The sequence below is a fragment of the Protopterus annectens genome, chromosome 16.part0 (genome assembly GCF_019279795.1).
Source record: "Protopterus annectens isolate FY-2018-M chromosome 16.part0, PAN1.0, whole genome shotgun sequence".
NCBI classification, from domain to species: Eukaryota; Metazoa; Chordata; order Ceratodontiformes; family Protopteridae; genus Protopterus; species Protopterus annectens.
Genome location: NC_056750.1, coordinates 710955578 through 710979082, shown reverse-complemented (window position 1 = coordinate 710979082; position 23505 = coordinate 710955578). Strand labels below are relative to the sequence as shown.

Sequence of the window (23505 nt, the reverse complement as noted above, 5' to 3'; positions counted from 1 at the left end):
ATTCTTTGCTGTACTCCAAAATAAACTCTTCCATTTTTCTGCGTACACTCTCCTAGTACTAGGCCTTCTAGCTTCCATAATCACATTTAAAACTTGTTGAGGAAGCTGAGACCTGCTGTGTTTCAACACAGAATATGCCAGGCTGTGAGATGAAGAGATTGAAGCTTGACATTGAGCAGATGACCGTCCTTCTGAGATAACAGATGAGGAATCAGAGGTAAAGGCCATGGAGGCTTCTTTACCAGACTCCGTAGAAGTGGGTACCAGTGTTGCCGAGGCCAATCTGGAGCTATCAAAATCATCCTTGGCCTGTCTTGTCTGACCTTTAACAGTATCTTTGGAAGAAGCGGTAGAGGTGGAAAGGCATACACATGAAGGTTTTTCCAACTGAAAGACAGAGCATCCACTTTCCAAGCTGTGTGATGAAACCCCTTTGTGCAATACTTTGGCAGCTGGTGGTTTAGTGGAGAAGCGAACAGATCTATGTCTGGAGTTCCCCATGACACTGTCAGTTTCTGAAATACATGAAGATCCAGTTTCCACTCGTGGGGATCCATGATTTGTCTGCTTAACACATCTGCTAAGGAGTTCTGTGCTCCTGGCAGAAACCTTGCCTGAAGAGTTAGTTGCAAGCTTAGCGCAGTCTCCCATAAAATCATTGCTTGCCTGCATAGCGGATAAGAATGTGTTCCCCCTTGCTTGTTGATGTACCACATGACAGTTGTGTTGTCTGTTAGAATCAACACCTGCCCTGGAAGAAGTAACTCCTTGAAAGCCATTAATGCAAACTGGACTGCTAACATCTCCTTCATGTTGATATGTAGATGCTGTAGTCTGGCAGGCCACTTGTCTTGTATCCACTTTCCATTTAGATGAGCTCCCAAGCAATGTCCGAGGCATCTGTCGTTAGAATCTGACTTGCCTCTGGCCGGGTCACAGAGAGTCCCTTGTTTAGGTGACATTCCTGAGCCCACCACAAAAATTCCTTTTGAATGCAAGGTATTATTTGAATGACAGTGTCCAAATCCTGGCAGTGCTGTGTCCATACATTTTTGAGATACCATTGTAGCTTCCTCATATGCAGTTTGGCATTGGGAAGCACCAGAATACAAGATGCCATGAACCCTAATGCTTGAAGGACTGTCCTTGCAGTCAGCACGGACTGATGAGATAGTTGATGGAAGTAAAGTGAGAGACTCTTTTGTTTGTCCGGGGTTAAAAAGGCCATCTGGGCTGCTGTATTCAGTCTTACACCCAGAAAGCACATGTCTTGAGAGGGTACTAGACTGGACTTTATTTCGTTCACAGAATACCCTAGGCATCTTAGCACTGCTATAACATATTCCAGATGCTGTAGAAGGTCTTCCTTTTCTTGAGCCAGAATCAGGCAGTCGTCCAAGTAAGGATAGATTTGAATTCCTTGAAGCCTGAAGTAAGCTATCACTGGAGCCAGAACCTTTGTGAATACTCTGGGCGCAGTAGATAAGCCAAAGGGCAATGCAGAGAACTGATAATGGTAATTTCCAGCTCGAAACCGCAGATACTTTCTGCAACTTAGCCTTATAGGCACATGAAGGTAAGCTTCCTTGAGATCTAAAGTTACCATCCAGTGATCTTTGCCCAGCAGAGGTAAAAGCTGTTGTAACGTCAACATCTTGAACTTGGGAATGTCCAAAAACGTGTTGAGGAGAGATAAATCCAAAATTGGTCTCCACGTGTTCCCCTTCTTTGGTACAAGGAACAGGCGAGAATAAAATCCTAGGCCCCTCTCTGACACAGGGACTGGCTGAATGGCCCCTATGTGAAGTAACTGTAAAACTTGCTTGTGAACCTCTTTTCTTTGTAAAGGAGGAACGTCTGGCATGCCTTTGAAAGGGGGCATTGTATGGAAATAAAATCTGTAACCGTGGTGAATAATATCCAACACCCATTTGTCTTGAGTAATTAAATCCCAATTTTCTTTGAAAAGAGACAGTCTTCCCCCTAAAGGAGCTGCCAGACGAGAATCTGCTGGCAGCTGAAGAAACAGGTCATTGGGTCTGTTTACGAAAGGACTGACCCCTGCCCTCACCAGAAGTCTGAGCAGGTGAACTCCCTGTTCTAGGCCTAAAAGAACTTTGAGCCCTGCCCCTACCACGTCTAGACCTACCCCTAGACTGAGAATCATAAGCAGGATATGTCCACCCCTTAGCAGGCCAATTTCTACTAAACTTCGGTGGCTGCACCTGCAAAAAATCTTTAACAGTTTGCATAGACTTAGCTTTGTCCTCCATTTTCTTTAAAACAGCTTCCACAGGCGAACCAAACAACACATCAGACTGTAAAGGAGCATCCAAAATCCTTGTCTTAACATGCTCAGCTAAATTCTGATCCTTCAACCAGGCATGCCTGCGAAGAACAGAGCTGGTAGCAGCCACCCTCGAGGAGGCCTGTACAGCATCAAAACCACATTGCAAAGAATGCTTACCCACTTGTTCGGACACATGAACCAAATCCAGCAACTCTTTACACTCAATACCTTCCGCCAAAGCATCCACCTTAGATTTCAATTGTGAAAGAAGGTAATTCTGATATTTTAACATGTGAAACTGACAATTCAAAGCCCTCATGGCTAGAGTGGAAGAAGTATACACTTTCTTTCCCCACCTATCCAAAGCCCTTGCCTCTTTATCAGTGGGGACAGGATTTTTAACCACAGAAGCTTTTACACCCTTAGGCCCCTGGGAAATAGTTTCTGGGTCCGCCCTAGGACTCTTAAACAAATATTTATGAGCTTCAGGCACCCTATAATACCTATCAGGCTTAACAGGAGCAGGAGGCAAAGAGTCAGGGTTCAGGGAAGCCTCTGCAATACATCTTCCACCACATTCAACACAGGAGGAATAGCTAAAGGCCTATGCTGGGGTAAAAACAAGAACTCCCTAAGCCTTTTCCTGGAGTCAGAGTAATCCTGGCCTTCCCATTTAAAGTGCTCCCTCATGGAATGCAAAGTCTCTGAAAATGAGAAATCCTCAGGTGGAGACGCTGTAGGAGTGGAATCATCCACATCAGAATCAGAATAGGTAGGATACTCCTGCAAATCTTCCACAGAAGATTCTGAAGCCTCAGAACACTGTTCAAAACTCTCAAACTCAGATTCCACCCTAGGCCTCTTATCAGGCGGGGGCATAGAACCCCTAATCATAGTAATCAAATCTTCTGCCATCTTAAGCATATGTTTCTTAGGTACAGAACCTGAAAAGGTAGGAGAAGCCCCCACTGAAGCTGAAGTAGGCCTACCTCTCATAGAAGTTTTGGCAACAGAAGGAGAGGCCCTAACTGTCTTGGGAAGAGAGGGAAGAACAGTCACCTGAGAAGCCCCCTCAGCCTGGCCTACCTCCTGAGAAGGCACATCCTGTAAGAGTATAGTTTCTGCCTGGGACTCCATGGAAACTCCTGGCAAAACCTCCGGCTCCACTGAGCCTTCCAAAGAACCGACGTCCGGGACTGCCGGTTCCTCAACCCTAGGCTTCACTGTTTTATCCTTGCGCTTCTTGGAGGAAGCGGGCGTCGGAGCATCCGACGGCATTTTATAATTGCAACGCTTCCCAAACACTAACCTGGCACAGTCTAACCTCCTCTTAATAGTGCGTTTATTAAACCTAGCACAAGAGCGGCAACCAACAACGTCGTGCTCAGGCCCTAAACAAGGTATACACAAGGTATGATAATCCCTATGAGGTATCTGTTTCCCACAAGAAATACAGTTATTCACTTTTTCTGACATCCGGTAAAATACTGAGGCAAGAAAAAACCAAAATGTTCCCCAACGGGGTACTTAGCCAACTCTGTTTCGGTCTGAAACTCCGGTATCGGAAATATTTCAGTACGCCAACCTGCACTCGCAAAACTGCTTCTGCATCGGACCATGCGGCAAAAAAGACTGAGGATATGACGTCGGTCATGCGCATTAGTACCCTGACGTACTGACGTCAGTCTAATGCGCCCTGACCGACGTCAGCCTTATACTCTGGTATTCGGGCCGACTGGGACGCGGACTATACCCAATAGTCAGGACTGCAGCAATGGAAGACGAAGAACATCTGGTGCCAGCGCCATGGTTTAAAGCTAAATGCCAAAAAATGTATAGTCATACCCTTTGGCAAAAACAATGTGCCCACAAATTACCACATAGGCGGAAACCCATTAAGTACAGAGAAAGTTATTAGGGACCTGGGGACCCAAGTTGATAACAATCTCTCCTTTGAAAACCACATTGCCAAAGTGGTTAGAAAGACCTTCTACATAGCCCACCTCATCACGAAGGGTTTCACATCTAGATCAAGAGAGGTAATCGTGCCCCTTTATTCATCCCTCATCAAGCCCATCATAGAATACAATGCCCCTTTTGGGATGTACCTTACCCGACACCTGCAGCAATTAGAAAGACCCCAAAAGTATCTCACCAAGAGGATCAAGGGTCTCAAACAGATGCCATATGCTGCTCGGTTAAAAAAACTCCAGCTCTACTCAGTTGCATACCGCCTACTTCAAGGCGATCTATGCCTGACATACAAAGCTATGTCAAATCCAGAATTGATGGACATGCTCCACCTCAGTAAATCTAAATCCCTTAGAGCCACACGCTCGAGGGACTTGAACCTCAGCACAGAAATAAATAGAACTTGCTGGAGGGACAGGTTCATAACCCAGAGGCTCCCTTCGCTCTGGAATAGAATTCCAGATCATGTGAGGCAGAGCACCTCACTGAATCTCTTCAAGAAGAATCTCGATAGGTGGATGGGGGATCGTAGGTTTGTCCCAGGGATTACTCCCGTGTCACTATTAGACAGAGGCACAGTAAACTAAACCTTAAAAGGGCACAGTATACTCAAATCAGGGGGTGGCGTAAGCCATACAGAATTGGGCTAGGCTTATAATTGCCCCAGGGCAGATAGCCTAGTATGAACCTATGAACCTATTAGAGGAGGTTAAAAAAAAGACTGGAAAGAAACTGGTAAAGCAATACACAAGAGATCAATGGGAGGACATATGTACAGCTCCAAGTATACAACAATGTCCAGAAGCTTTAGGGTGTTCCCTTGGAAGTGTTTGCTTATGTATTTTTATACTCCAAGCAGATAAATAATTTTTCCTCAAGTAGATAGCAAATACTGAAGGTGTGATAGGGAAGAAACAGGTAACTCTGAACATAACTTTTGGGAATGTATTGGGTTGGCAGACTTAAAAATTGCCTACAGAATACTCTGTCAAAAATATTGGTTGAGCAAATGACTAACTAAGCAATTATGTTGACCTAGGATGGAAGATCTGAATTGCTTAGAGTACAGTCTTGCCAAGTTTAATTCTGTGAGCTGCCAAAGAAAGCAATTACTAAAAAATGGAAATCCAAGTCTAAAACTGTATGTGAAGTACTGACAACTACAAAAGAGATAACAGAACTGGACGATGGGTCTTATGAAAAGAGAAGGAGAAAATTATATAGAAAAACTGAAGTTGTGGGAACAAGTCATACAGAACAATGTTCAAGATAAGGATGAGGGTGGCTTAAGAGAAGGCAGGAATTGAGTAATTATGTAATGTTGGACTGCTGATAATTATAAAGAAAATATGTGCGATTGATACTGTAATTTGCTTTCTTTTCGGTTAATGTAGGTTTGCCTTGGCTTAAGTGATCATTTAATAAAGGCTTTTAAAAAGATAGTAACACCATTGGATTTTTCTGTAAAAGATGTCTGGCCTTGATCCATGCTGGCTATGTGAAACAAGTTTTGGGTGCTTTTAGATGGCAGAGAACTGTCTGAATAATTGTGACAGAAAAGCACTGTTACAACAAAAACAGTTACTCAACTTTTTTCCTGTGATTTATGTCAAACTTTTCTTGATATTTAAAAAGTACTGGATGGAAAACTAATATGGAACAGGTCTTAAGAAATATGGACTCACAGCTCTCAACCTCTTAGAGCAAGACATCTGGACAAAGTCATAAATAATGGGGAGACAAAGGCCCAAAATTAGGGACAAATTTTAAATACTTCTTTTACAGTGTTGATAGAATAACATTTTCCATTAGCATGAATTTTCTGAAGGGTATGAATTTTGAATCTCAAATGTCTGTCATTATTTTCTGACTTCAGTCCTCAAAGATTTGGCAATGATTTGCCAGAAAACCACAATTTTATAAGTAACAAGCCAAAATATGAAGCAAAAATCTGGACATAATGTGAAAATTTGTACAGTTGAGAGGAATGTATGGACTACATTAAAAGCGAAATATGGAATGATACTGCAATTACTAACCGATCTTATAATTAAAAAATGATGCTAAACGACTTCGGCAGTCAAATACTACGTGTTTTGGCAACGGCATTTAATAAAATAGTTTATTCAAAAAAGGTGTATGGACAGTGTTTGTTGACTATGGAAATTCCACAGACCTGCAAAATGTGTGTATGACATGCAGAATTGATAGGCATTTGTGGTTTGGCTGACAGTTTTTCTGAAGACGGGCAGGAAAGTAATGTTTCAAAACTGGAAAATGCTGAAAGCAATTGTTGGCATTGTTATTGAAAACAATGATGTTGCTGAATTAAATGCAACTACTAATATGGGTGCACATAATGAAAACATTCAGATAAAATGGAAATGTGGAACAAAATGGAGGATCAGAAAATATGAAACAGAAGATGATGGCAAGGCAAGGTTTAATTTACAAACCAATCAGTATGACGTGTTACAAAATGATAATCAGCAAGGATTAGTGGAATGCGAAGAGAGGGACTCTTTTGATAACAGTTAAGAAAAGAAAGCTATGCACTATCAAAAAAATGGAAAGAAAGATATGTGATGACTTAGCAGTTAATGTAAATGGGATTATAATTGAGGTGAGGAGTTTAGTAGTTTTTATGTGGTGTGAAGTACTGAGGCAATGATGTTCTGTCTCTATGAAATAAGATATCTGAGATGCAAAGACAACAAATTATTGACGGACTTCCAGTACAACAGAGAAGTGGTAGCAAAGAAAATTTATTGCTCTAGGCTGGAAAAAGGTAATTCCCATAAAAGGGTGTCTGCCAAATTAAGCCCCTGATAGAAAGGCCAATATATACTAATGAGTATAAAAATGCTAGAAAAGTAAAAAACATTAATTGAACATTAGAAAGTTATCACTAACGTCGTAAATTCAGCAATGTAGAAAAAACTTTCAGGAGGATAATACGGGGAGCTATATGGATACACCAGAGAAGAAGGAAGATCATAACCACATGGAAATATGTAAAATACTCAGTATCTTGATGAATTACAATGAAACAAAGACATTCCAAGAAACAGGAGAAACAATGACATACTGGACATGAGGAACTAACTGACAGAATGATGGGACCTCTAAGATGGCTGCACATTGACTAATAACTTAAATTCGAGCACTCCCAGTGGGAAAACAAACTCTGCAGAGTAAGTCGGTAACTTTGCATTTCTAGGTAACTAAGTACCTGGCTAGTAAGTACACTGCCTGGATGCCAAGAAAAAAAGAAATATACAGGACCTGAAATAAAATCAGCTGCAAAAAGTGAGGAAAAACACTAACTAGGTATAGTACTGTAGCTGTTAGGCAAAAAAGCAGTAGAAGCTCCAAACCTGACTTCCAGTAACCTAGAGGATAAGACAACTGTGCACACACACCTGATTAAAATAAAACACTTGTATATCAACTCAAATAACAAAAGGCTGGAAAAAAATGGAAGAAGCTTTAAACCGATATTCAGATGAGGTGATAAAACTACAAACTCAGAGGATGAAATGAATAAAAAGCTGGCTGAATGCAAGAGTGCTCAAGAAGAGATGTTTAAAAAAATAGAATTGGAGGACAAAGCACATAGGGAACACCTGGGATTTTCTTCTGTACCAGAAAAGCTGGAAGGAACAGACTTATTTTTATGAAAGCACAAATAAGGAACTGGACTAGTATTCCAGAGCAGGAGATGTTAATTGAGAGGACACACTGTGTATGCTCAAAACTTGGCCATGAGAAAGCAACCTAGATGTTTAATTGTAAAGATGCAATCCTACCAGCAGGAGAAGTTGATTTTGACAATATTGTGGCAAAGTATAGAGTACTAAAAGTAGGAGACAGCAGAGCGTTTGTGGAGAATGATTACTCACTGTAGACTAGGCAAGAAAGGATTAAATTTATTCTGCTATTCAAGGAATGTCGAGAAGCAGGTGTGAGATTCAAACTGCTGTACCCAGCTATCTTCAACATCTTCTTTCTTAAAGGGATAAAATAATTTTTGATGCAGTACATGCTAAGGCAGAAATACAAAAATATAAAAGTCTGTCCAACAAAAAGTAAGCTGTCAAACAAGAGATTCTGATTCTTAATCTTCTGGTAATAAAAACAGAGACTGTGCCAGAAAAACCTTTTCCAAAGTTTCAAGGGAAAATGTCTGAGAGAAGGCATAAAAACAGAAGAGCTGACTAGAAGAATTGAGAGTATACTAGAAATTAAGTACAGACAGGATCTGGGAGATGGAGATGAACAGGACTAAAACCAGTAACTTGGAATTTGACAAGTGTGGAATTACAAAGATATAATTATATCTGTGAAACATGACAGAACAAGAAAATCTAGAAATATTGGACTTTTTTTGACTTTGTTAAACTTGTAGGGGACCCTAAAGCATATGCCCCACTTCATATCACTAAAGTTCGGAAAAATACTTAGGAGAGGGTTGGAGGAGGGAGAAATTTAAGTAAAACATTTTTCCCCCAAGCGATATTTTTATAGTGCATGACTTTCTTTGCATGCTAAAGTAAAATTTTCTCAGCTAGTTTTAATTGTAATGGAGATAAGTAATGTAAACAGGTGCTTCTGTTTTCTCTCTTTCTCCTTGTTCAGTTAAAAAACTGCAGGCACTGTAATGTAAAAAAAAAGTCTGGTCAAAACAACACAATAAAAGAAAAATTGATGTAAGTTTTCTCATACTTGCATAGGGAAAAGACTGGATTAAGGCTCATAGCATGATCTAGTAACAAGTTCTAAGAGAAAGCAAGTAAATGAAAAAGAATGCCAAATATTGTAAAGCTTTTTTCTAACAAATAAATGTATGCTTTGTAGAAATTCTGTATCTGGTCCTCATGTCTCCCATGCATACAATGTGATAAAGAGAAACAGCTAGGAGATAATGTTTTCTGAAAACATTCAAGTGCTCTCCCAGCTGGGAGAGCTATAAAGATAAGCCAAAACCAGACAGCACTTAGTAGAAGCACAGGCAGTACCCTACATTTAGCATGGATAACCTTTACTTTACGTTAACCCAAGTCTGAGAGTGCGGCTGTCAGTTTAGGATACATACTCCTATTAGGAGGGTACAACTTCAATATCTGAAGAGATATATATAGTTTTGTGTGTTAGTATTAAATTAACAGGATTTGGGGGGTGTTGGGTATTTTTTGTTTGATTGAGGACTTTCAATAAAACAAAATGTTTTGTAAGATGTGACATAGGCTCAAATAGATACGACAAGAAACAAGTATATAAAAGATCAACCTGACAAACAGTGTATGCATGTAAACCAAAATCTGGAACTAGACACTTAAAACATAAAAGGTGGAATAATAACTTTTTAACAAAATGATGCTTTCTGTAATGTCTTCAAATGTTAATGGTCTCACATATAAATAGAAAAAAAGGAAGAGTAGTGAGCTATATTAAAACATGTAGAGTGCAGATAGCTATGCTACAGGACAGACACTTGCAAAGAGTAGAACATATGGATTTGATAAAGTTTTTCAGAGGATTAACCAGGAAAAAGGAAAAGAGGAGTACTTACATTAATTGCAAAATGAGCTCCAACAGTGACAGAAGAGGATTACTAGATAATAATGGTAAATTTGTAGTGCTAACACTACTGCTAGCCAGGGAGACATATTACACTAGCATGTATTTATTTTCCACCCAAGACTGCTACAATGATGCTTAAGAAAATTCAGGGAGAAATAATCAGCTTTCAGCAGGGAATATTACTTTTAGATGGGGATTTGATTTGCAACAGTGAAGATATGTCTGGGGGGCCCAAAAGGGAAATTATAACAAAAGAGGGGGGATTTTTGAAAAAAAAAAAGTGAAAATATTTGGCATGGAAGAATGTGAATTCAGTACTAGGAGCTCAGAGTAAATTTATATATTACTCCTAAAGATACAAAAACTGGGCTAGGCTAGACAGATGTTCCTGTGAAATGTAAAGTCTTGATATGCCCCCAATAACTATTTCAGATACTGCAGCAATAATAAAGGAAATAAAAACACAGGGTAATGAAATAAAAATGAGACACTGGCTCTTTACCATTTATCTGTTGAAGACAGAAAAATTTAAGGAACAGGTAGTGGAAATTATTCAGGAGGTGGTTAACTTTTCTCTGGAATGTGTAAATCTCCTATGTAGCCTACTATGTAATTTAATCTGATTTTCACTCGTTGAATAACTATCTGAGGAACTGTTTGCTCATCTAATCACTGTAAATATTCTATATGTAATTTGTACTGTCTGCCCATCTAATCTCTGTAAATAATCTATTTGTATTTTGCAATATGTGACAAATTATATTGGATTTGTTATTCCTTGGAGCTTTTCTCCCCGGGTCTCCTCTGAAAATGGACATGTATCCAGTCAGACTATCCCGGTCAACAAATGTAAAATAAAAATAAAATAAATATAGCAATTTCTTCTGAAAACATAGCTAGGTAGTAGAATAGAGTTAAAGTGTAGTTTAAAAATAGGGTGGAAATAAAAGAAAGGGAGATATGGTTAAGAAGTAACAAGAATTATTTAGAGGAACTGACAAATGTTAAAGTACTGCAGAACAGGGGGAATCTCACAGAACAAGAAGAGGAGGTCAACTGCAGAATGCTAAACAGAAAATAAGGGATTACCTTGATAAAATGCATGAGTTTAGAAAGATTGCTGTTACGTAACTTTTTTTTTTAATAACTCTATAGGACAAAAACTTTTACCACAATGACTCAGGAAACAGAAAGTAGAAAGGGCTGCCTCCAAGCTTAGGGAGCCTACAACAAGGAAGACAAAAGATCCTGTAGAGGTAGTAGTAATATTTCAGAAATTCTATGGAAAGTCTGTATAAAGCAGAGAAAAGTACAGTTGTGTACACTTACCATAAATGTAGATGTTCGAGTGTATTCACTGTTGCAGTCATTACATTTGGGTAATCTGCTGGCAGGTTGCCCTCAGTCGGCCTGAATAACCAGGTCTTGGGTCCTGCGTCAGTTGCGGTCTCCTCTTCCTTGACGTCAGGGGTATAAAACATGCAGCCAATGCCATTTTATTCAGTTTTTCTTGCCCCAGATGTCAGGTGCCCCCAAATGGGGAGCAAAAAAAAAAAAATATATATATATATATATATATATATATATATATATATATATATATATATACATATATATAAATAAACAGCAATATATACAAATGCACTTTAAGCAACATAAACTTTACCTTCATCTAAAAGCAAATACACCACAAAGGCTTTAGAATACAGTGAAAGAAAGAGAAGTTACAGAAAAGGGGGATGGCGGGTGGGTAACCTGGACTGCAACAGTGAATACACTCGAACATATACATTTATGGTAAGTGTGCACAACTGTACTATGTCCTTCGTGTTTCACTGTTGCAGTCATTACATTTGGGTAGAATCCCAAAGCTATGGATGGGAGGATGGAACTAAATGGCATTAGGAGCAGCTAAAAGGCCCTGCAGAACTGCAGTGGCAAAGCCTGCCCTGGACTTTAAGAGAGGCAAATGATAATGCTTTGTGATGGTATGAACAGAGCTCCAAGTAGCAGCTTCTAGAATGTCTTTGGGTGGAACTCCTCTGAGAAAGGCTGCTGAGGTAGAGGCAGCCCTGGTGGAATGTGACCCGATTCCCTTGGGCACAGGTTTACCATGGTGCAAGTAGCAGAAACGAATGCAGTGGCTTATCCACTTAGAAACAGTCTGCTTTGATAATAGCATTCCCCTCTGATCCTGAAGCAAATGCCACCAGTAGTTGCTCAGACTTTCTTAGAGATTTGGTCCTGTTTACGTAGAATCGTAGTTGCCTGTGTACCTCCAATGAATGCAGAATCCGCTCCCCCTTGTTCTGCGGATTTGGGTAAAATGTTAGCAGATGAATTGTCTGGTTAAGAGCCACACTGGATACCACCTTAGGCACAAAGGAAGGATTGGTCCTGAGGGACACCCTGTCCGGGTAAAATGTAATAAAAGGCTCCACAGCCATGAGAGCCTATAGTTCTGAAACCCTTCTTGCTGAAGTGATTGCCAAGAGGAAAGCTATTTTCCAAGATAAAAATTTTATATGCGCAGTAGCTGCTGGTTGAAAAGGAGGCAGGGTGAGTTTTTCCAGCACAAAATTGAGGTCCCATGCAGGAGTTGGTGATCTTCTGGGAGGCCTTAAATTTTTGGCCCCTCTAAGATACTATTTTAGCAGAGGATGAGAAAAGAGGGGAGGCTCCGTGTTGTAATGAGCCGAGATGGGAGAGGCATGGATTTTTACTGAAGAAAAAGATAGGTCCTTCTCAAGCATCTCAGTCAAGAATTGTAAAATCTGAGGGATATTTGGTTTTGCTGTGTCCGTTCCTTATGCTTGGTTCCAAGCACAGAATCTCTTCCATTTATCAGGATAAGATTTTCTAGTACTAGGCCTTCTGGCTTCCAAAATGACATCCATCACAGATTTACTGAGAGGTGTTGTTTGAATAATTAAATGATCAGCCATACTGCAAGGTTCAGAGTTTGGAGCGGAGTGTGCAGAATTTGATTGTTCTGCTGAGACAGTAGAAGAGGTATTTGAGGCAAGTACCAAGGAGGGAGTTGAGACATATTCCTTAGAATTGGGTACCAGTGCTGGCAAGGCCAGTCCGGAGCAATCAGGATCATTTTTGGTTTTTCCTGTCTGACCTTTAGTAAGACCTTGGAGAGGAGAGGCAGAGGGGGAAAGGCAAAGACTGATAGGTTTTTCCAACTAAAGGATAGGGCATCCACTTTCCATGCTTGTCTGAGATAAGTTCTTGTGCAGAATTTGTCCAGTTGATAATTTTGGGGAGAGGCAAATAGATCTATGTCTGGGCTTCTGTGTTACCATGCTGAAGATTTGTGGATCCAGTTTCCACTCGTGCGGGTCCATAAGATTTCTGCTTACGTCATCTGCCAGAGTATTTTGTTTTCCTGGCAGGAATTGAGCTTGAAGATGTACTTGGTAAGTCAAAGCTGTTGTGGTTCACCACCAACTTATGCCTTTCCTAATCCAGAATCACCTCCTAACACCCACCCAACATGGCTTTCGCCCTGGCCACAGCACTATAACTGCCTTAATATCCTTCCTAGGAACAATCAATCAAGCTCGAGATTCCGGACTACTAGTATCCACACTACTGCTAGATCTATCTAAAGCTTTCAAAACCATCTCCCATAAACACCTTCTCTCTCATCTCGCTAACCTCAATCTCTCCCCCACTTCTCTAGCCTGGTTCTCCAGTTACCTATCTGACAGATCCCAAGCCGTCAGATGGAAGAACTCTACCTCCTCCTTCTTGTCAACACCAACCGGCGTTCCCCAGGGATCCAGCCTAGGACTCTTACTTTTCAACATCTTTATTAATAACCTCCACACTGCCATCCCCGATACAACAGTCATCCAATACGCTGATGACTCTCTACCTTAGTCTGTGCTGCCTCTAACCTACCTGAACTACTAACCAAAACCCAAATCGCATTTTCCACTATAGAGAACTGGATGCAACAAAACCATCTCTCTCTCAACTCTAACAAATCTAAAATACTACTCTTCCCTCCTACTAGGGCCTTCTTTTTTGACAAAAAACGCTTTCATAGTCCTAAGCCAAACCGACACTGCTATTGAAGTTGCCCCCTCCACAAAACTTCTTGGCATTACTATAGACGAAACCTGAAATTTGACATCCACATACAACAAAACAAAGAAAACCCACCAAAAGTTAGGTATGCTCTACCAGAACAACCGCTTTCTTACCAACTCCTCTAGACATACCCTGGCAGCTACCTACCTTCTACCTATGCTACTCTACGGCGCCCCTCTCTTAATCTGTCTTCTTCTATCATCTCTAAACTTGAAACTTGCTATAATAAGGTCTCTAAATTTGCCACTAATTCCAAAACCACAACTAACCACTGCCTTTCCCTACAATCTCTAAACTGGCTAGAAATATCTAACTACCTAGACTATCTCCAACTAACCACAGCTCACAAATTAATACTCTACCCTGAAAAATGCCCAGCCATAACAAATGTCCTTCCTCTATACATCCCAAATAAATCTCCGAGATCTGAACACCAAAACTTAATTTCCATCTACAAACCAAAACGTTCCGCTGGCCAACTACTTCTCTCCTTCTCACTAGGTAAGAAATGGAACTCTCTTCCCCCTTCTCTCAGGAATACACCCAACATAGAATCATTCAATACCCAACTATTCCTATACCTATCATCCAAACGGAAATGCTCCTGCTTCCACCCTACATAAATTCTACTGAATGCCTCCATTGAATATTCTACATTGCTTGCGTTTACTTCTACACTCCTAAAATAGACTCAGCAGTCTTTCTCTGACTAATGAATTTCTTCCTTAACACTACAAACTGTAAATACTGTATATATCAGTACCACCAATGTAAAAAAAAAAAAAAAATTTCCTATTCTTACAGACATTTGTATCATATTGTATTGAATTGATATTCCAGTAATGGGAGTTCTCTATTATCTATTAGCTGCGCTGTTTGATTTACATCTTATGCATCTGCATTTCTGAATGTATGAATTCTATTCTTGTATTTTACTTTAACAATGTAACCTTCATTGTATTTGTATTGCTTATAGAGCTTTTCTCCCCGGGCCTCCACTGAAAACAGGCACTTTTAGGCCCAGTGGACTTCCCCGGTAATCAAACTGAAAATAAAATAAAAATAAAATAAAAGCTGTGTTCCACAATGCCATGGCTAGTCTGCAAATGGGGTAGGAATGTGTACCCCCCTGCTTGTTTATGTACCATATAACCGTGGTGTTGTCCGTCTTTATCAGTAGTTGTCCTGGATGAAGTCCTTGAAGGCTGTCAGACCATTCTGAACAGCTAGCATCTCTTTCTGGTTGATATGCAGATGCATTTGTTTTGATCTCCATATGCCCTGAATGCATCTCCCTGCCAGGTGGGCCCTCCCAAGCATAGTCTGATGCATCTGTAGTTAGGGTTTGGGCGGCAGGGGGTAGATGAATGACAGTCCCTTGTTTTGGTGACATGTCTCTGCCCACCAAAGAAACTCCTGTTGTAGGCAGGGAATGAGAGGAATCATTGTTTCCAGACTGTGACAATGTTGACTCCATAAGCTTTTTAGGTACCATTGAAGTTTCCTCATATGGAATTAGTAGAATGCAGGATGCCATGAACCCCAAAGCCTACAGAATTTGTCTTGCAGATAACTGGGATTTTGTTGCCATCTGTTTGAAGTAGGTTGTCAGCTGCCTTTGTTTGTTTGGCGTAAGGTAAGCCATCTGGGCAGTTGTATTCAAGCTTGCCCCAGGAATGTAATTATTTGAAAGGGTACCAGTTGGGATTTCTTTTCGTTTAGTGTGTACCCTAGGCATGTTAGAAGCCTTTTTACAAACACCAGATGTTGAAGAAGAATGTTCTTGTTCTCTGCTTGAATGATACAGTCATCCAGGTAAGGATAAATTTGTATGCTTCTTTGTCTGCAAAATGCAATTACTGGTTCCAGGCACTTTGTAAAGACCCTGGGTGCAGTAGATATCCAAAGGGCAGTGCAGAGAATTGGTAATGCAAAAAACCTGCCTTGAAGCGGAGGTATCTTCTGCACGATTCCCTTATTGGGATATGCAGGTATGCCTCTTAAGTCTAGAGTCACTAACCAAGTGTTCCTGCCCAGCATAGGCAGTAGCTGTTGTAAAGTCAGCATTTTGAATTTTGGGATGTCCAGGAACGTGTTCAAAATCGATAAGTCCAGTATTGGACGTCAGGCATTGTCTTTTCTAGGTACCAGAAAAAGTCTTGAATAAAAAACTTGTCCTTTTTCCTGTTCTGGTACTGGTTGAATAGCCCCCATATCCATGAGGGACATGACTTGTTTCTGAGCCTCTGCCCATTAATTTTGTGGCAGATCTGGCCAACCGTTTGGAATTGGCAAAGTATGTAAATGAAATCTGTACCCCTGGGATACTATGTTTAATACCCACTTGTCCTGGGTAATTAACTGCCAATTTTGAGCATGAAGTGCTAATTTTCCCCCCAAGGTGGCTGCCAAAATTTAAGTGCTTGGTGAAGGTAGAGGGAAGTCATTGAGACTGCTTACTGTATGGTTGTGCTTTGTTTCCTCCAGATTTGGAAGTGGAGGCACCCCATTGCTTTGACCTGTAAGAACCCTGAGATTGGTATCTAGAGCCTTCTGAGCGGCTGGATTTGCCTGGAGAGGCTCTGTTGGACACAGGAAAGGACCAATTTTTAGTAGGCCAGTGCCTATGAACCTGGGTGGCTGCACTTGTAAGAAATCTTTTACAGTTTGCATAGATTTAGCTTCGTCTTCCATTTTCTTTAAAACCTCTTCTGCCTTATTACCAAACAAACAGAGTATCATGCTGTAAAGGGGCATCCAACAATTTAGCTTTAACATGAGCAAGCAGATTTTGCTCCTTGAGCCAGGCATGCCTTCTAATCACAGATCCAGTAACTGCGGCCCTGAAAGAGGCCTCCAAGGAATCAAAACCACATTGCAAAGTATGCTTTCCAACCTGTTCTGCTGCATGCAATAATTCCTGTAATTCTTTATTTTCCACACAATCAGAAATTAACATCATTTTCTGTTTCAATAAGCCCATAACATGCTGTTGATATTTAAGCATATGAAATTGGCAGTTTAAGGCCCTAATTGCCAAGGTTGCAGACGTATAAACCTTCTTTCCCAATCTATTCAGCGCCCTGGAATCTAGATCAGAGGAGTTAGGATTTTGGCTGTAGAGGCCTTTACACCTTTGGGACCCTGTCAGGATCAGCAGCAGGATTTTTGAATAGAAATTTGTGGGAGTCAGGAACCCTGTAATATCTGTCTAGATTACTAGGAGCCGGAGGTAGGGAATCAGGAGCCATGTTTGATTCCGAAAACACATCAACAACGTCTAATACACGAGATATTGCCAAAGGCCTATGCTGAGGAAGAAGAAGGAAATCCCTAAGCCTCATTTTTGATTCAGAGAAATCCTGACTCTCCCAATGAAAATGTTCCCTTAAAGTATGCAAGTTTTCTCCAAAAGAATAATCCTCAGGAGGAAATGCAGATGGGATGGATTCTTCTGCATCTGAATCCTCATAGGGTGGAATAGAAAATTCTTGATCAGAAGAGGAATCAGAAGAAATGGAAACCTGATCTGAAGATTCATAATCAGTGTCTTGCCTAGGCTTCTTAGCAGGGGGGGGGGGGGGTTGGGAACCCCTGATCAAGATAATTAAGTCCTCAGCCATTTTGATCATCTGTTTTTTAGGCATAGGGACCTGAGCACGTGGGCTCGTGTGTCGGTTTTTTAGACTTAGATGTTTTTGATCTTGTTTTTGAAGCTGGCGTCGGTTTTATATAAAAATGTTGAGGCCTGAAAATACCCTCAGAAGCCGGTGCCTGCTCAGCAGCTCCAGACCCATCCAAGGGAGATACATCCACGGGTTCAATACTCTGAGAATCTCGCGGCATACCAGACCCCGCATGGGTCTTGGTAAAGGCCTGTGACTCAAAAGTAGCGGATATCAGGGGCTGTGAAAGCACCTCACTGAGTACCAGTGAACCGATGACTGGCCTAGGAGAAGCTTCGCCATCGGTTTTGGACCTTTTTATTTGCGTTTTTTGTGAACTCTGGTAGTCTGATTGCTAACCGACAACATTTCAGGGTAATTAAATCTGGATCCAAAATATTTTGAAGTAAAAATATACAGACGCTTAATACTGCGTTGGTTAAATCTAGCACAAAACCGACAGCAAGGCACGTAATTATCTGGGCCTAGGCAAGGAATAGATACAAATGAAAATCTTTATGAGGTATTTGCTTCCCACAAGTAATGCAATTATTAACTTTTACTGACATCGGTAAGGAGCAAGAAAAAGTTTCCCCAACGGGGTACTTAGCTTTAGTTGAAGACTTTGGTTCTGAAACTCAAATGCAGAAATTTCAGGAGTCCGCCGACCGGCACTTGGGAACTGCTTCTGCTTTGGGCACCATGCGGCAAGAAAGACTGAATAAAATGGCATCGGCTGCATGTTTTATACCCCTGACGTCATGGAAGAGGAGACAGCAACGCCTTGGGACCCAAGACTTTGTTATTCAGGCCGACTGAGGGCAACCTGCCAGCAGATTACCCAAATGTAATGACTGCAGCAGTGAAACAACGAAGAACATTATGGAAATCAAGAAAAGGTACAAATGGAAATGTTTATGGAAGAATTAAATATGCCAAGTTTAGAGGTAGAAGAGGCTCAATTACTGTTTGGATAGTCAGAGACGAGATAAAAATGGTGATATATAACCAGTCCACAGGAAAGTCCCCAGGAAGAGATGGTATTTCTGTGGAAGTTTGGAAGCTAGGAGGGAAAAACTGAAAGATGTAGAAGGTTTTGTTTAGCAGTATTAGTACCAATATCATGGAGGAAAGCAGTGGGCACTGATACTTAAAAAAAACCCCATCGGATCCAGTTCATACACACCTATTTCAAAACCAAGCCATGATTATAACACGTTTATGTCTATAATGGTTAAAAGAATAGCAAAAGTGATGCCAAACTTGACAGACATGGATCAATGTGTTTAACAGAACACTGATGATCCAGAGGGAATCAGAATGCAACAAAATACCAGAGTTGTTGATGGGTTTATGCACAGAAAGCATTTGACAGAATAATTTGGGACTGTATGAGGTGGGCAATGGAATCATATGCATTCATTGATAAAATTACAAGGCTGATTAGGAGGATCACAGGTGAAAATTTAAGTGTGTGGGTTCCTTTCTGATAATTTTTGCTTGAGCAGAGGAACTAGGCAGGGTTGTCCTTTTTCCCCTTTATTTGCATTATATTTAGAACTACTGGTAAAGAAAAGAAGGAGCTCAGAAATTTAAGGACATAATTGGTATGGTAGTCAAGAAAAGATGCCTCTATTTGCAGATGATATTTTACACCTGATAAAACCAGAAAATGACATTTCATTGTTGTGGAACATTTTGAGACAGTCTTCCATCTTTCCGGGATACAAAATTAATGAATCTAAAACAAAGGCAACAGCTGCAACTTATATACCCACACACAAATTAGTTCAGCAATATCCATACTTATGGGGACATGATAAAATTAACTACTTAGGAGTGTGGATTAAAAATGACTACTGTTTGGCATCTAAGAATATGTGGGCAGAGACTTCAAGGATAACACAAAAAGTGAGAAACTGGAAGCTCTTTTATATAGATAGTAAAATACAAGCAGTTAAATGTTTTAGTCCCTTTAGTCTTATACATAGGTCAGGCATATTTTTATTAATGAGAGGAGAAGTTATGGATAACAATGAAGGATTTTATCTGGGAGGGGAAAACAGCAATTAGGATAAGCTTATTCTTCTGACAGAACAGGGCAGATTTGGGATTACCCAATTTGAATGGGGCATTTCAGAGCCACAATGTTAAGGCTCCTATACTTAGCACATGCAGAAACTTGTAATTCAAAGTGGAAATGGATGATGGTGAAGTTGGGGGAAGCTCAAGAAATAAGGAGAGACTGGGATTCTGGAAGCAAATCTTGAATAAAAAGAAGTTATGTACATACCATAATGTTCCCATCTGTGTTGTTCATCTTCATTCTTCCTCAACTACTGGGTTCGGATCGGATCCTCAGATCCAACTCGGCCATTGCTATAGCTCGTGGGCACCAAAAATTTCTGGAGTCCCTCCCTTATCCATAATGGACCATCCCCTAACATACCTGAAATCTTGTTTGGTGTTTTACATAAGGTAGAAAGAACTACTATAATATTCCTGACAGAATAAGTCATACCTGGGGCTCAACAAGGACAGTGGTGTCCTTGCAATCTCTTGTTCTTCCAGAAATTCATTGTGAAAAAGGTTGGGGGTTGGTGAGTTGGGAGTTGAGGATGAATGAAAACAGACAGCACAGATAGAACTTTATGGTAAGTACATAACATCTTTATATGAAGTTGTCAATTTTCATTCTATCCTCAGCTGTTGGGACAGAGTTCCCATCTACCTAAATTTCTGGGTGGACTCTACGGAAGGATATTCCTGAGTACAGCTGAGCCAAAGGCCACTCTTCCTCCAAGACCAGATATAGTATGCAATGAGTAATAAAGTATGATGATTTGCCAAAACTGCAGCTGTACATATGTTGTCCATGGAAGCCACAGACAGGAACACTGAAGATGTTGTCATGGACTTAGTTTAATGAGATCTTAGAAGTTTTGGTAAGGATACACCCAATTTGTTGTAAATGAATAATATGCAGTCCAGCCGCCATCTGGCTAAAGTTACCTTTGCAACTGACTTAACCAATTTAGAATCTGCAAAGGACACAAATATCTTTTGTTTTATTTACGTAAAAATGTAATTGTATGTGGACATCCAATAAATGTAACATATTCCCCTTTGTTTGGAAATTTAGGAAAGAAGATTGGTAGATTAATGGACTGATTAATATTAGATTCTGACAACACCTTAGAAAAGAAAGAAGCGTTGGTACATAATGTAAGGTCTAGAGGATAATGCCTGAAACTCAGAAATTCTTCTAGCAGAGGTACTGGCCACTAGAAAGATAGTTTTGCAAGTCAGGAATTTAAGATTACATTTGCTGCTAGTTCAAAGGGAGAATGAATTAAGGTCTGCAGCACCAAATTTAAATCCCATGGTGGAGTAGGATCTTTATATGGCTATCTCAATAGGAGGGTGCCTCTCAAAAAGGGTTTACAATGCTTAGATGAACCCAAGGAAGAATTCTCAAATCCAATATGAAAATTAGAGATTGCAGCTAACTGAACTCCAATTGTTGAGGAGCTAGCTGCCTCATTAAGAACTGTTGCTACAAATCTTCTATGCCCAAGTATCTTTTACATCTAGCCAGGCTCTCTGGTGCAGTGATACTTGAACCCAGACTGCCTCCAGACAGGGACAATCTGGCCTCCTTTCGGGAGTGCTGATAAGGTCCATCAGAGAAAGAATCTCTGGACCCTTGGTTCTGCGTGCTCCTCTGCTATGTGGGCATTGTCATCCATTTGAGTTCCCCTCTCTGCCCCTGGGGAACTATCTTCACATGGATGTTGGAAAGGATTATAAGACTTCCTCCACATTTTTCTACCACCTCACAGATTCCTAGAACAGGATCTTTGAGGGTCAAAAATGTACGCCCACTGCAAACAGGACCAAACAATGAGCTGCAGTCTAAGGGTGCACTGACGAACAAGGAGTTGAAAGACCTTGCAAAATCACACAAGTGCATCCAAGCATACATCCTGATGTAAATGCCTGAACCCACTGCCCTTGATGCACCTTCAGCTGCATGAGAGATGAGCCTCATGGATGAATTTGAAATAGATTGAAGGGTAGCCAAATGTGAAGCAACAGAAGATAGAGCCTCAGCAGCTGTGGTCCCTGGAGGTAATTTTGAAAGTTCCTTGTTCAAGTCCCTCTGCAATCTTGTAAAGTTTGACAAGTAGTTCAGCGACCTAACGGTAAAGGTCACTGAAGCATACACATGCTTCTCACATCTGTCCAATGCTCTAGACTCCCAGTTAGGGTGACGGACAGTGGAACTCTGCTCAGCAAGTTAGTTCTTGGTGGTTGCCACCACAACCATAGCATCTACAGGCACCCCCTTACTCCAGAGCTCCCTATCAAAAGGTGGAGCCAGAATCCAATCTGGCCTCCTGGGGATTGGCTCACCTGAGTCAGGCTTCTTCCACACCCACCTAGAGATCAAGTAAGTGAGCTCACAGGTCACTTGACTAACCAGGAGGTAACGGGCCAGCTCCAAAGGCTTCCAGAAATACTGATTTTTCTGTTGAAGGGTTACTGGAAGACCAACCAACTCTCTGCTTAAGGATCTCAAATATGTCTCCGAATAAGATGTCTTCAGGAGGTGATCTTGTGGAACCTTCTCCTTCAGCAGAATCAGTATCCTTGGTGATTGACCTCAAAGACAGATTGCTCTGTGGAGGAGTAAGACAATGGAGCCATGAAGCCAGGGTTCTGGCCAACTGGTTCCTTCTGCCCCAAAAACAATCTGCTTGAGGTGGAAATCACAGTTGAGTTGTCCACTGCAGAGGCTTTGAGGGCAGAGACTGCTCTGAAAGCATAGGATTCAACTCTAAAGTCCCAGGCCTGACAGGGGCGCCCCAGCTCAAAAGTCATCTAGATCCAAAAATGTCAGAGCTGGTGCACTCAAGACACGTTTGGACCCAAAGATAAAAATATCTTCAGATCCGAACCATACAGACCCATAAAGTTTGGATCCAGGGGATCAAATAATTGGTCTGATCAGAAATGCAGCTGCCATAGGCAGTGTGGTTGAGTGACTGCCTTCCTGACCCAAAGGGGTAAGATACAGGAGAACACCCCATCTGTATCTGCACCAACAGGAATCTCAACATTTTGTCCACGTTTGCTTTGGTCAAACTCCTGGATGAATGAGATGAGGCAAGGCAATGTGATCTAGAACTCCATCGTTTTCAGAAGGGGGAAGGTAGTCTTAAAGGTTCCAGATCCCAGGAAGGTGAATACGTAGTCCTGGGCAACATTCTTGGATCTAAAAAGGTAGGATCCGCAGAGAGTTTAGTCAGATCCGTCAGGAGGTGGAATCACTGCGGACTTTGGATCTGACTTGTGCTTCGTTTTTGGTGGCTCCAAAGAACACTGAGTCGATGATACAGAAGTCTTCAGGGACTCGTAGAAGGCTCCTTAGATTTCACTGTGAGGGAACTGAACTCCAAAAATAGATTCACTAAAAGAAAAAGGACATAAACCTTTCAATATTAAATTGTTCTTCCTGTCCAATTGCTTGTGGAATAAAATTCTTACAAAAGGAGCAGTCAATGTGGAGGTGGCCCAGGCCCAAACAATAGACAAAAGGTGTAGGAATCTGACAAGGGCAATTTGTACCCGCACTTCTGACATTTTTTGAAACCTGAAACCTGAAGGTCCTTTTATCAGACATATTGCAAAAATAAAAGAAAATAACGAAAAGCAGTAACGACAGCCTTTTTTTTTTTTTTTTTTAAGACAAGAAAGGAAAAAAAAAGATACCAGTTATGGTACTGAGAAATATACAAAAGTATAGAAAAAAGGGAGTTCAAAAGATACCAACTGTGGTATACAAAAGCTATAAAGTGTAATGAGAAAGGGAAAATGAAAATAGATTAA

General features: G+C 40.9%; 1 protein-coding gene across 13 annotated transcripts in view; it reads right to left on the bottom strand.

Moving 5' to 3' along the window:
* LOC122790995 (zinc finger protein 618-like) overlaps positions 1-23505 on the bottom strand; it is a 2638133-nt gene that overhangs the window by 1415274 nt on the left and 1199354 nt on the right. The window lies entirely within an intron of this gene.